Below are 13,822 nucleotides of genomic sequence, written 5' to 3'. Positions count from 1 at the left end.
GCTTCTGCGCTGAGACCCAGGGAAGACAGAGCCAGTAAAGTTAACAAGAGTACGTGAGTGCAGAGGCAGCCCCATGTTGACAGAAGTGTGTTTGGAATTCAGGAAATGAGGCTGAGCCCTCAGTAGTGGCTCCCATTGTCTGCAGAGTGAAGCTGGATGCCCCTGTATTCTAAGACGGCCTCTCCCATCTGGCCTTCCTCTACGCCCCCAGCTTTGACTCTCCCTGTTGACCTCTTAGCACCCTCCACTCAAGGCAGACCTCTTTCCTTGCTCTGAATACTTGCTTCCTGTGCCTGAAGCATCCTCTCTCCTGCCCTACCTGTGTGTATTGTACCAGCTTGGCCGGGACTGGTTGAAAGGCCACTCTGGTATCAATCACCTGAGGTGATGTTTGACTATCTCTGTCCCCTGCTTTCCCGCCATTTTTACCTCAGGCATAGAGCTCACCTCACCTCATTCTGCTTTCTATTTTTGCGAGTGTATCTGTCCCCCTCATAGACTATAAGCCTCTGGAGGGTGAGAGCTCGCCCTCCTCATCGTGCCCATAGCCCCTGGTATTGTGCCTTCACCACCATAGGTGCCCAATAAACATTTGCTGAGTTGAGTCGATGTGACATGTGTGTTTGTCAAAAGGACTGTGTGGCGCTGACTGGGAGGGCGAAGTCTGACGCTAGCCTGTGATACAGAAGCAAGCCATTATGGAAGCCGGGGACATGCTGGTTACTCAGTCTCCTCACCTGAGGCACAGCCAGTTCTGTGATTGCTAATGATGTGTGGGAACGAGTGAGCTTGAGCTGTTATGTACCAACAGCTCCCTGTGTATGTGGTGCTGGGATCCCCTGGGACATGTACAGGAACATAGATCCCTGGGTATGTCCCATACCTGTGGGAGTAGAACCTCTGGGCTGAGATTCAGGAATCTGTACTTCAAAAATCCTGGGAAGTCATTGAAGAGCCAAGAAAGAGACCATTCATTTCAAACAGAGAAAGAGAATGGAGAACATTCAGGTCCTTGGTTCATGAATTTGAACTTCTACCCCGACCAAGGTCATTGCTGCAGTCAGTGAGACAGACATCACCTCCTTCATTCATCTCTCCTGCTCTTGTCCGCTGCTGACTCTCTAACTGTAGGAGTGCGCTGTCCAGACCCAAGTGTCGAGGTTTGCACAAGCGCTGTCCGACCACACTGACAGCAGCCCTCAGACTGCCACTGAGGGAGGCAAAGCTCTACCACGGCTGAGGCCCAGTGGTCCCGCCACTACCCCATCAGCTGAGCTCCCTCTGCTCTAAAGCCAAGGGCGCCAAGCACAGCATCACTGGGCTCTTGGCGCTCCCTGTAACGTGGGACTAATTGAGGTCTTTGGAAACAATAATACTTCACTATGTGGTATCCTGGGAGGCCATATTCCTCCAGTTGGGGTTGCCTGGCTGGAACTCGGGGCCACTAATTGGAGTGTATGACTAAGGCGAGCTATCCTCGTGTGACTATTATTCGAAGGGACGCTCCGTTGTTGTGCTCCCATGGCTGTACTGTACCCAGGTCCCCAGTGTCTCTGACATCGTTAGACAACATCAAGGTCTGGAAGCATTAGCATCTCTGCCATCTGTTTGTGTAAGTTTTAAATGGTGGCCATAGCTTCTTCTGTCAGAGCTTTGAGTGACGGCCACTTCCGGTTCCCGGCGAAGGCCCTGTCCCCAGTTGCTGTAGTCATTCCTATGTGCCAAGGGATGCACGTATTCATGTCTGTATTCTTTCCTACATGTATTAAAATATGTAAACCCATCTTTCCCTTTCCCAGGCCTCCCAGCCTAGAGCGAACACAACATATATATGGTTAAGAGGCTCCAAACAGCAAAAAACCAGTAACCTCCATTCTGTTTTCATTCACTTGGCCTCCGTGGCTCCCATCCTCTGCCAAGCCCCACAGTGGGCAGCAGCTGAGTGGGAGATCTCATCTGCGTGGTGGGATGCTTGATTTGGATTCTGAGAAAATTCATAAGTGCACAAGTTAATGGTTTCTGCATAAAGGATCTCCTCGCAGTGAGCTGGCCAGCCAGAGCCACTGACTTTCTGCCCTGCTCTCTAAATACCCAAGGGCTAATTTGTGCTCGGGAAGAACAATACTATTTCTTGGAATTGGTTTAATAAAATGGTATCTGATATGTTAGGTGAACGTTGGAGCCGGTATGCCGTTTTCTCACTCACGTGTTTTTACCCAGATAAATCAAAACCTGCACCCCATCAAGTTTTCTGTCCTGTCATGTGAAATTTGAGGAGATGAAATCCCTGGGTAGGAAGACTTACACAATTCTAGCTACAGAGGAGATCCTGACTCTTTTCTATTCTGTTTCTTTCAATTCTCTACTCTGGTCCAAAGCCGGGCTGCTCCTTTTCTGGCTTTTATTTGGGCTGGTGAGACCTTACCAGCTCTTCTCTCCCCGTGAACCTGGGGTCGCCACCTCCCTCTGCACCCTGTGTTGGTGTCAGTGGTTATAGGAGACCAATAATTTCCTTCCTATCACTCGGTGGGAGCCTCTTGAACTTGGAGGAAGTTGTAGAGAGGCAGAACGTGAGGGTGTGTTGTTTCCATGACCTGAGCCCTTGACAGGAAGTCTCAGTAAATCTGTTTTACAAAATAAATCGCGTGTCACCTTGGGTGAGGGAACCCCTGTTGATGAATTGCCTCTATCAGAGTGGCCTGAGGGCAATTCTGCGGGGTCATTTTCTTCGTTGATGACTGTTGTGGGAGGGCCTGGTCCACTGAGGGAGGTGCCACCCTGGACTGGTAAGGCTGGGTTGCACAAGAAAACAGTCTGAGGAAGCCACAGAGAGCAAGCTAGTCGGTAACTTTCCACTGGTACATGAATAGCTTTACCAATTTCTAATTTACAAGCTACAAACCTTACCTGTTTAAAGTACTTAAGTTACTGACATTTACCGCTTTTATTACACATGTTATTTACTGATGAGTGTTGGAGTTGGGGGAGCATATGTGCTATGGCGCTATGTGTGGCCAGGGGACAACTTTGGGGAATTTATTCCCTTTCGGTCACCCCTGGGTAGGTGGTCCTGGATTGTATGAGAAAGCAAGCCATGGACCGATAGGCCCCCCATGGTTCCTGCTTCAGGTCCTGCTTCCACCTTCCTGCCCTGACTTCCTTCAGTGATAGACTCTTATCTAGATGTCATAAGCTGAAAACAAACGCTTTGCTCTCCCAGGTTTCTTTGGCTCATGGTGTTTATCACAGCAGCAGAAGGGCAGCCAGGTGAGCAGCAGGTCACCTCAGTTCTCGAATTTAAACTTCCGACCACTGGGACCATCAACACCCACCTGCTCAGGTTTGTAGAAAACTGTGGAATTCCTCCTGCCTCTCCTGAGTCACTGCTGCGACCCTGGACGCTCTCTCCAAGAAATCACAATTAGTAATTTTTAGCTTATGCTGGAAGGGGTGAAGCTCTGAGGATCACCTCCTTCAGTTCCTGGTGCAGCTGATATCCCAGTTGCTGCCCGGGCCCATGTTGGGTTCACACGTGTGCGTCTTTGAACTCCACAGTAGGCTGGACCTGCCCACATCAATCATTAATCAAGGAAATGTTCCCGTGACATGAGCACAGGCTGGTCCAGTGGGCAAAATTGCTCAACTGAGGTTATCTTTCCCCAGGTGATTTTAGTTTGTGTCATGTTGACAAAAACTAACCAGATAACACACACTCGCTACAGCTCAGCCTGCACGGTGCGCCTGTGTTTTATGCTACTTAAGAATGACTCAGTGAAATGTCTTGACGTTGGACTGCTGAACTGAATTGCTAGTGTTTATTGAGCACTTACTATGTGACAGTACTGTGTTAAGTACTTTGCATGCATTATCTAACTAAATGCATTTGAAAGGTACTTAGCATTTAAAAAGGGCTCTATTAATTTTTAACTTGCAACCAGAAGCTTTAGATGTTTAAAGTGTTGAAGTATTTGATATTTAATTTTTAAATTATGTTTATATGTATGTGGGGCGGAGGGGAGGGCACATGTGCTTGACTCTGTGTGGAGGTCAGAGGACTTCCCTTCAGGAGTCAGTTCTCCTCTTCTATCACGTGGGTCCTGGGGGCTGAACTCAGGCTGTCAGTCTTGGCACCAAGTATCTCACCTACTCAGCCATCTTGCTGGCTTCGGTTTGTAGGTTTTTAAAGCATAATTACAGAGTTGAACAAGCACCATTTAATTATAAACCATTTTCATCAGCCTATAAAGATAACTTACTTCTATTGGTTGTCATTTCTACTCTCTTCGGGTTTCCCTATAACTCCCAGCCCCAGGTAGCCGTGAGTGCACTTCCTGTATAGACTGCTCCATCTTGGATACTTCACAGACATGGATTCATGTGACTTTGGTGACTTTCCCGGGTGGTTTCTTTTACCCAGTGTGTAACTTTAGAGGTTCATTGATGCAGGCTCACTGATACAGGACACACCAGCATCCATCCCAGATCACTGATATAGGACACGCCAGCATGCCTTTCTGTGCAACATGACACAAACTAAAATCACCTGGGGGAAGATAACCTCACTTTGCACTCATGTAAACATACATCGTGTTCATGCTTTCATTCACTTGGTTAACGGGCATCTGGTCTGAAGCCGAGTTTTGAATGTTTGTGTGTAAGTTCCTTTGTGGCCTAGAGGCTGCCAGCTCACTCTCCAGTGTACGGATGAGGGGGGAGTCTCAGAAAGCTGAGATGGACTTCCCGACACCTTATAACTACCAGGAAGCCAGACTCGGGCCTCTGATGATAGAGTTACACATCCTTGCACACAACACAGTGTCATTGCTGTTTTGGGAGGGGACCCAAGCAGGGATGGTCACATGATTCTGTAGGTACCTCCCTTAGCCTCTCACCATGTCAACTTGAGTCTCTAGGGATGCTCTAAATAAAGCGAAGGGCCTGCCCCTTGGGAATAAACTTGTTAGAGGTAGCAAGAAGGCGGGAGGCAGAGAGATGGCCATCAGAGCAGGGCTTCATGGACTTCGGATTTCAGGGGTCTGGGGGCAAATGGCTGGTTCCAGGAAGGACTTACATGGCAGGAAAACATTACTGGGAGTTTCCCAGAATCCCTTTGGGGCAGGTTCTGTTAAAAACTGAATTTCCCAGAACAGTAGAATATGGGGTTTGAGTTCATTATAATTTGGATTATTAATGCAAATGTAATCTCAAAAAGTGCTTAGTGAAGCTTGCGAAATTAATTATAATTAGGAAAGGGATGATTGGTCTTGGGGTAGATTATTAAAAGTGCACTTGTCACCTACAAAATATGCTGCAGACGAAACATTCAGGCGTTCTATGAACTGATTTTATATTTAAAGAGTGTAAGTGGGAGAAAAACTTCGCACTTGTCATGATGAGACTCTGGATTGGGAGGCCATTGCCATGTGAGGTCATTGGTGAGCCTGCCTCCAGGGTGGTCGTGAACAAGGTAAGACCGAGTGTCTTTCTCTGCAGAGGATAAGGGTCAGCCCCCCTCTCCTGTAGACTTTTTAGTGGAAACCCAGGATGGCCTGGGCTCCTGCTGGGCTAGGCATTTGCATTACTACACGGGGACATATGCTTGAGGGGTAACCGGGAGGGGTTAAGATCCTGACTTTTATCAAATGGAGGATGACTATTTTTATGAAACGAAGTAGAGGAGTCCACCTGGTAGTGGTGGCACCCACCTTTAGTTCCAGCACGTGGAGGCAGAGGCAGGAGGACTTCTGTGAGTTCGAAGCCAGCCTGGTTTACAGAGCGAGTTCTAGGACAGTCAGGACTACACAGGGAAACCCTGTCTGGAAAACCAAAGCAGGAAAGTTGAGAGAAGAGAGGAAAAGGAGCAGAAAGCTTCCAGACCGCCTTACATCCCTACTGCTGCAGTTCTCAAATCCATCTGTAGGTGGAGCTATTGCTCAACACATTTATTTGTGGAAGGAACCCTGAAGACCCAGCCGCTGCCGCTGTTTCTTCATTGCAGTCAACCTTGTATGTTTATCTCAGTTTTATTGGAAGCACCCCGAAGCCCTTGTTTGCACCCGGATCCCTAGGTACACTTGCATGTGTCCTTAAGAGTTTCCTTTTTCAAGCTGTAAAACCCCAGGCTTAGAGCATGGTCCACAGAGGGCGAGATGTCACATAACAGATCAAAATTTAGATTTGCTGAGTCACGCAAGTCACAGGACTGGAACTCACCCGGTAAGACCTGGCCTCCAACAGGGTCCTGGGCTTTATGCTAACCATTGACTCACATTTACACACTCACACTACACACATGTGCACCCATGCACATGCATGCGGGATTAAGAGACCCCCTCGGCTGTGACGTAGACCCACTGCAGATGTAGCATTCACTTGGACCACTCTGCAGTGCCCTTACGGGAATTCGAAGGCAAGAGAACTGATGGGAATATGGAGTATGAGCTGTCTAGTCTGACGAGGAAGTCCTTTGCTTCTGGCCTAGAAGGTAGGCTAGTGTGTGTGTGTGTGTGTGTGTGTGTGTGTGTGTGTGTGTGTGTGTCCAGTATCAGTGAAGCTTTGAAAGAAGAACTCATTATCTTGGGAGGATGACAGAAATCTTAGGTCATTTTCAGTTGTCTCCTTCTCCTCTTCCCCCCTTTTTTTTTTTTTTTTTTTTTTTTTTTAATTAATTTAATGGTGCATATCCGTGAAGTTTGTCTTTGTGTGGGTTGTAGATGTGGGGAGATGCCCGTGGAGGCCAGAAGAGGGCGTCAGATTCCCTGGAACTGGAGTTTCAGGTGGTTGTGAGATACTGGATATGGATGCTGGCAGCCCATCTCTGGTCCTCTATGAGAGGACCTGTTAAGCACTGAGCCATCTCTCCAGCTCCCTCAACAGACACTTTAAAATGGCTCCCATGTTTATAAACCTCAATATAGCTATCGTTTTTGTAAAAATAAATAAATAAATAAAAATAAAAAAATTGAGAGTCAATTTTCGGAACAAAAATGGCTTAAGTCATCCTAGGTCCAAATAGATACAAATGAACAGACAACATCAGTCCGGCTAAGGACTCCGACTCTAGCTGCCCTCATCTAGTAAGCTCAGACTTAATCATAGTGAGAAAAATGATCAGCAGCTCACCTTGTCCCATGTCCTACAGATGTGACAGGGTCACGCTCTTGAAAAGCTTTAAACTAAACAGGTCATAAAGAGTCAAGATAAACCCACATGCCCATAAGTGGCGAATGACGTGAATGGTTGTCCCCTCCCCGTGCTCACTGCACTCACGTGGCTGACTGAATGGGTGTCGTCTGACCTTGCAAGGTCACTCTCACTGCCCAGTCTCCTTTGCTAATTATTAGGAGTGGGGCAGGGTATTTGTTCCCCACAATTTTAATTATTTTAGAATTCGTCTTTGGGTAACTTTCCCCTTCTGTGGAAACCTCAGCGTGTTTCTCTTCACCCTTCCTGAAGAGTTGATCTCTACTTGTTTTCTGTTACAAAGGGCTGCTGTGAAGGTCCTCCTACTGCTGCGAATGCCTGTGAGTGTCCACAGGCCAGAGACTTCAGAGTAGAAACGATCTTCACCACTTGCCACTTTACCCCTGTGGCTATTGTTACAATGTTTTCTAAATTGATTGAACCTGGTCACAGCCCCAGTGGTAACATGTTTCTAACCTTGGGTCCAGGGTGCAACTTGGCTCTTAAGCTTTTCCAATTTTGAATCCTGTAACATTTTGTTCAGTTGTTTTAATTTTCACATTAGCTGGGAGTATCTTTTTATAGTTTTACTCTGACCAGAGTGCTTTCTTTTTCTGAAAAGTTTCTCAGTTTTCTAGGCCTGCAAATTCTCCTTCATCCCTTCTGGATAATACTCCTTTGCTGGCTTTAGGGACTCTTGCTTGGAGAGAACTTTCCTGAAGGGATGGAAGCAATAGGACCGCACGATGTCTTAGCTTTTCATGCGGTCGCTGAAGACCCAGAAGAAAGGAGACACACTGTGGCTGTGAGAGCCTGCGGCAACAACATGGGTGTCAAGAGGAACCCCATCTTACACGCTTTACTATCCTTAACCTGTCCTAAGACGTGGGTCTCAGTGAGCTGGAGGCTAAACAGGAAAAGGCTTCTTGCCTCTTACCTGCAGGCTTGGGAGTTACGTGGGATCACTCCCACCGTGATTGGAGCTCACCTGGATCCAATGGAGAAAGAGGAACAGAGTGCTACCCCTGGATAGATAGTAGGTAAGGTACATCAGAGTCATGGTTAATACAAAACCACACACTATGGCAACTTCTGTGGCCGCTTTGTTTCACCACCACCACCACCACCACCACCACCACTACCACCCCCCCCACCTCCTCCACCACCCCCACCACCCCCACCATCCACACCACCCCCTCCCCCCCCCCCACCACCACCACCACCACCACCAACAACAACAAATTAATCTTTTATACCATTCCAGGGTTACTTTTACTGCTAACTTCTCAATTTTGGTTTTCTTGTTCTTTACTTTTGAACCAACTCTCCCCCAAATCTCAAGCTCACAGATGAAACTAAGTCACCCCAGGCTTTAAGCAATCAAAGGAGAATTCAGACATGGGTAGAAAACCTTCCAAGTATTTTTTTCCCTCTTCCAGATGATGCTTTGACCTTCCCCAACTTCATGGCTTTTTATCAATGATAAAGTCTATTGAAGGTCCTGATTGGTTTTATAATAGTCTCAATTTGACCCTTTGAAGCACCATTCTCCTTCACTGGGTGAAGCTCTACAACAGGGGAGTATCTCCTTTATCTTGTATTTCCCCAGACTAACCTAAACGTCTACAGTATGGCAGATTTTCGTCAGGGTTTGTGTGCTGAACTGTCTTCTCGGGTGATGTCATGTTTCTGTCCTTTAATGAGAATCCGTTCTGCTGACTTCAGCAGGATATGCTGCGATTACTTTAAAAGTCATTTGTTGTTTAAAGACTCCTTGTGATTCCTGGAGATAGGGGGCTGTAAGTGTCTGATGAATTAGTAATGTTATGAGTTTAGCATATATATGGCTTCTTGTGTTTGCAAAGCAGGAGACATAAATGTTTCAGCATAATGGACTTTAAAGGTACCAGACTGGAAAATTATCTCCCCAGTTCTGTGTCCCTGTGGCGCGATGCTTCTACTTTTATTTCCATCCAAATGCAAATGAAGATCTACCCCACCGCCTCCCCACTTTCTCCTCTGTACACACGGGGAGTCTTGTAAAGGGGCCTAGGACTCCAAAAATTTTAAATGTGTGCTGGGCTTAAGGGTTTGGAGTCACTCCCCTAAATCCACACTGAGCATCGTCTACTAGGATTTTAGCAAACTGTGGGACAATGTGTCTTTTGTGGTGTGATGTGTGTGTGTCTAAAAAGTGAAGAGTGGAGAATGAGCAAAGTCAGGAGAAATAAGGGACATGTGAAATGTATTTGAGATGAAAATTTAATGATCATTAAATATATACATATGGAAGAGAAGCCGTCTCAACCGTTCCCGACACACTTCTGTGTCTCTCCTAGGCCTCTCCTAAAATACTTCCTGTCGTCTGATGTGCTTGACTCTGAATGCTGATGGTAATGAGAAAAGGGAAACAGTGTTACAATTGACAGCCACAAACAACCCTCCCACCTCACCTCCCACCTCGGTCTAGTTTCATTGTTGTGGGTTGGGTCATTGCTGGCTTATTGGAATTCTATCTCCTTTCATATTGTTAGCATGACAGAAACTAAAATCACCTGGGGAAAGACAACCTCAGTTGAGCAATTCTGCCCACCGGACCAGCCTGTGCTCATGTCATGGGAACATTTTCTTGATTAATGATTGATGTGGACAGGTCCAGCCTACGGTGGAGTTCAGAGACGCACACGTGCGAACCCAACATGGGCCCGGGCAGCAACTGGGATATCGGCTGTACCAGGAACTGAAGGAGGTGATCCTCAGAGCTTCACCCCTTCCAGCATAAGCTAAAAATTGCTAATTGTGATTTCTTGGAGAGAGCGTCCAGGGTCGCAGCAGTGACTCAGGAGAGGCAGGAGGAATTCCACAGTTTTCTACAAACCTGAGCAGGTGGGTGTTGATGGTCCCAGTGGTCGGAAGTTTAAATTAGAGAACTGAGGTGATCCGCTGCTCGCCTGGCTGCCCTTCTGCTGCTGTGATAAACACCATGAGCCAAGGAAACCTGGGAGAGCAGCGAACATCACTGCTGCTGTCTATGTGTGGATGGCCATCTGTGCACACGGAAGGACTGTCTCACAATACTAGCCTTGCTGAGACACTCATCGCCATGTTCACAGACTAAAGCTGTGTTTTCCCATCTGCCTTTAGGCCATGTCACCCCTGTTAGCAACTGCTACCGTCACCGCCCATCTCTATAGCAATTTTACCATCTTTGTCTTCTGTTTAGATTTGCTTATTTTATTTTTTTTATGTTTATGGGTGTTTTTAGCTGCATGAATGTCTGTGTACCATGTGGATGCAAAACCCACTTAAGCCGGAAGAGGTCATTAGCTCCCCTGTAATTGGAGTTACAGGTAGGCGCAAACCAGCACGTGGGTGCTGAGAATCTAATGCGGGTCCTCCGGAAGAACAGTCAGTGTTCTTCACCACTGAGCCATCTCTTCAACCCAAATTCTTCTTTGTTGTGGTAAAGATAAAAAAGGGCGGAATGGTTTCTATGTGTACCTTCTTCATTGCTTCTACCTTCTCTGCCTCTCTAAAACCTTTCTCCTGCCCATCCTTCCTTCTCGTCCAATGACGGGCCTCGTTCTATCTTTCCCTACATAATGACATCGACCTACAGTTTATTTTGTAAAACTGACGCTTATTAAGCAAAACCTTCACATCTCTCTGAGAAATCCCTGGAAACCACTGTTCTACTTTCCATCCCCATGATATCGACTGTTCTAGCTGGCTTATATTAGTGGGATTATACAATTCTTGTCTTTTTGTACCTGGAGTGCTTTACTTAATATACAATCCTTTTTTTTTTTTTTGTAATATGTGCCCGAATCTCTCTCTGTTATGAAGCCAAACACTGTTATTCATGCATTCGTATGTCAGCAGGTGTTTGGGATGCTCGCACCTTTTAGCTATTGTAATGATGCTACCGTGAGCACAAGCACTCAAGTATCTCTTGGAGACCTTCAGCTCTTCTGGGTGTCTACTCAGAAGTGGACTTGTTGGATCACGGGACAGTTTTACTTTTAATTGTTTGTGAATTGACGCCTGTTTTCCACAGCACCGTGCCATTTCACAGTAGTGCACAGGGCTCATTGGTTTCCAGTCCTTGTCAGCACTTACCATTTTCTGTTTTTTATTAATAGCTACTGCGTTGGGTGTGAACTGCTTTCCGATGGTAGCTTTGACGTTGGGCATTTGCACATCTTCTTTGAGAGGTGTCCTTTATGCATTTTTGAGTCCTATTGTTTCCTTATTGAGTCGTTGAGTCGTTTTGTCCTTGCTGTCCTCATTCTTCTGCCCACCAAGGACATTAGTAAGAGAACGTTGGACTGCTTGGCTTTTCATACTCAAGGCTTCCTGGCTACCATTTACTATGTTTCTCTGGCCTCAGGAAGGTCTTGGCTGTAACTGCATTGTAACGAACACCTGATACATTGTCTCTGTTAAGGCCTGTGCTGTATTCAATCAATCTGCTCTAATCTCCCTGACAGCAGCAGTAGTGCAAATTCCTTGCTACCTGCCCCAATGTTCTGAGTACTTAATATACCTTAATCAGCTCAATGATTGGGCCACTCGCAAACTTCCACATGGCTAATGCCTCCCCTCTAATACTCCTGAGTTATTACTTTCTAAAATCTGTATTCAATCCTTGCTACCCAATGCCCAATGAGGATGTCCCCTGGGATTGCTCTTCCCCAGCTCTTACCTGATTGGTACTCAGTCTTCTGCAGCTCTCAAGCCTGCATCATATTCCTTTTCCGGCATGACAATTCTAACTCTTTCTTTTCTTCGTCCCCTCGCCCGCTTCTGTTTCCCTGCCCAACCATTGGCCACTGGCAAATTTATTTGCCAATTGAAACCAACTGGGGACAGGGGCACTCAGTGTCTTGCATGCAGGATTCGTGGACAATTTTGAAACCCAACTGACATAACGTAAGCTTTAAGTCAAATCCATAACAAAGGCCTGGGTAACTGCTGCCGGTCTAGTCTGCCACTTTATGATATTATTGCTGTTACTAGGAAACTTTTTCATGCCCAAGTTGAATGAATATTCTGTTATGTTCTATGCTTTGGTGCTCTTGGAAACAACTCACAATAGGGGTCAGTTGGAACTTCTTTGTCTAGTTAGCTTCAATAAGCCTGAACCCAAGCCAGCCAGCCAGCAACACTTCCTGTACATGTGTACAAGCTTTTACAGTTTTTGCTTTTATAAGCTGGCCCTGGGATGGACCCCAACATAAGAGAGACACGTGCACCAATATAAGAAGCTCTTTGGAGTAAAACTTCCAATTTGAGTAGAGGTTGAGTAAGGTTTTAAGTTCCCAAGACCTTCTTGGGAATTGGTATTCAACTTGGCAGAAAGAGTCATGTTCGTGGGTAACTGACATCCTGGTTGGCAAGTTAAGACATGAGTGTTAGGCAAGACAAGTCCCCTGCCACAGTTGAATAACCCAACCAATGAGACCAGGATAAGGTTTCTAAGGAAGTCCCCTATTCCTAAATCCTGATTGGTGGAATAACTTGGCACAGTTATTTATGGATTTCAGGCTTAAACACTGGAGGATTTTGGGTCAGCATCACAGTCAGCTTCTGAGCCTGCTGTGGCCCTGGTCTATTGTCCTGGGGGAAGTGCTCAACAAACTATCCCTGTCTGGCTGAGACTGCTGTTCATGTCATTTGTTTGTGAGGTGACTCCTGGACCCCAACAGTCTCACTGAGAATGGCTAAGCTGATGAGAGGTTTGTAATTTCTATCAAAATACAAAGTCCTGTGGATGAAGGCAGAGAGGTTAAACTGTGGGATCTCAGAGACTCGGGGCTTTGAGAGGCCTCCACTTGCACAGGCCCTTGGCCTTGTGGCAAATGGATGTAATTTCTTGAGAGGGTAGTCAAGAGCTACCTACCTCATCTCATAGCATCTTGGAATCAAATAGAGGACTCTCCTAGAGACACCTGCCCCCCCTTTTTCTTGGGGCAGAAAGTTCTACTACAAAACCCATAACCTGTGTGTGTATCTCAGAGTTGCCCCAATGCCTTAGCCATGTGACTGAGAAAAATAGTATTGGTTAACTCCTTGTCTGGTGTCATACCCCACCACTGACGTAACACTCACACAGGATGGAGGCGCTCTCATCTTGAAGCAGGAGAGCCTCAGGCCGAACTTCGGCAACATTCAGTTCAGTAAAAGATAGCACCTACAGGAAGACCGACAGAGTCAATAACGAGTCTCGGGGAGCCCTCGGAGACTGACCCACCAAAGCAAAAAGCATGCACAGGCTGGACCTAGGCCCCGGCGGCCCATAGGTAAGAGATGTGCAGCTTAGTCTCCGTGTGGATCCCCAACAACTAGATAAGGGGGCTATGCCTAAAGCTGTAGCTTGATTGTGGAATCCCTTCCACAGGGCTGCCTCTTCTGTCCTTAGTGGGAGAGGATGCTCCAGCAGAGAATTGTGCACCAGGGTAGGGAGATCCCCAGGGGGCTCCACCCTCTCAGAGGAGAAAGTGAGGGTGAATGGGGGAGGGGGAGTCTATAAGGGAGGGACCATGAGTTGGGTCAGCACTTGGGATGTAAAAAAAAAAGATACTACATAGACTACTGACCCCACCAAAAGACCGCCACAGATACTTGTTGGTAAGTCAAA

The sequence above is a fragment of the Rattus rattus genome, chromosome 10 (assembly GCF_011064425.1).
Source record: "Rattus rattus isolate New Zealand chromosome 10, Rrattus_CSIRO_v1, whole genome shotgun sequence".
NCBI classification, from domain to species: domain Eukaryota; kingdom Metazoa; phylum Chordata; class Mammalia; order Rodentia; family Muridae; genus Rattus; species Rattus rattus.
The sequence above is the reverse complement of the archived record's forward strand: the minus strand, read 5'-3'. Positions refer to the sequence as shown.